This window comes from Monodelphis domestica, chromosome 3 (assembly GCF_027887165.1).
Source record: "Monodelphis domestica isolate mMonDom1 chromosome 3, mMonDom1.pri, whole genome shotgun sequence".
Lineage (NCBI taxonomy): Eukaryota > Metazoa > Chordata > Mammalia > Didelphimorphia > Didelphidae > Monodelphis > Monodelphis domestica.
The window spans coordinates 456,570-457,792 of NC_077229.1; positions in this window are offsets into that span (position 1 = coordinate 456,570).

Genomic DNA, 1,223 nt, shown 5'->3' on the forward strand with positions numbered 1-1,223 from the left:
CCAGAGATACTACCCCTCCCTGAGCACCCCATACACCCCATACGCTCCCAGTAGCTGCTAGCATGTGGCAGCGGCCACACCCCAGGCTACGGCTTCGACAGGCCGGCCAAACCTTGTGAGGGCAGCCATCGGGTCATCGTTGACCCCTGGTGAACCAGGGCTTTGCTCACCCAGCATGTGAAGACTGTTTGGGCCGAACAGACGGAAGAAACCAATAAGAAGGTTCAACGGCTGAGAGGGCGACGCAGCAAAGCACTGTGGAGTGCTCAGGGCGTGTTGGAGCACAAAAGACAACACGGCCATCCAATGCAGCTGAGGAAGTCTCCAGGTGTGACGACTTTTCGTGCCACTGGACCCAGGCTTCCAAGGCCAAGAGAGGGGGACTGTCTCTGTGCATCGGCTTTTCCACTTAAATCTCCGTCACGCACAAGTGTCTTTGTGCACTCATCTATCCTGACCCCATCCACCCTCTTCAGGACCTGCGGCAATGGGGGAGGGGCGACGCAACAGGTGGGGGTGACCACTGGCAGTTGTAGTCACGATCCTGCACGTAGGCGGCCCACGGACCAGTGGTCGTTCGGCCCTGTGGGCAGCAGAGACGTTCGGCAGCATTCTGGGCGACTGAGCAGCTCTCTCTAGGACAGCACGGCTCACCCTACTCAAGGGAGGGGACTAGAAAAGGTGTCCCAAACATTGCCTGCCCTACAAACACCCGGTCAGCACACCGCGGCTGGCGGGTCATCCCTTTAAGAGGTCGAAATCAAAGAAAAAATACAAAGAAACTCCTACTAGGAGCATGGAACATCAGGACATTACTTGACAGAGAGAATACCCCAAGACCTGAGAGAAGAACAGCTCTAATCGGTAAAGAACTGGCGCAATATAACATCGACATCGCAGCCCTAAGCGAAACACGCTTACCAGAAGAGGGATCACTCAGCGAACCCACCACTGGATACACCTTCTTCTGGAAAGGTAGAGCCTCAAATGAAGACAGAATCCACGGTGTTGGCCTGGCTATCAAGACCAGTTTGCTCAAACAGCTGCCAGACTTGCCTGTGGGCATCAGCGAGAGGCTCATGAAGATCCGTTTGCCTCTCAGCAAAGACCAGTTTGCCACAATCATCAGCTCATATGCCCCAACACTGACCAGCACAGAGGAGACCATCGAGCAGTTCTACTCTGACCTGAGTGCCGCCCTGCACTCAGTGCCCACCAATGAC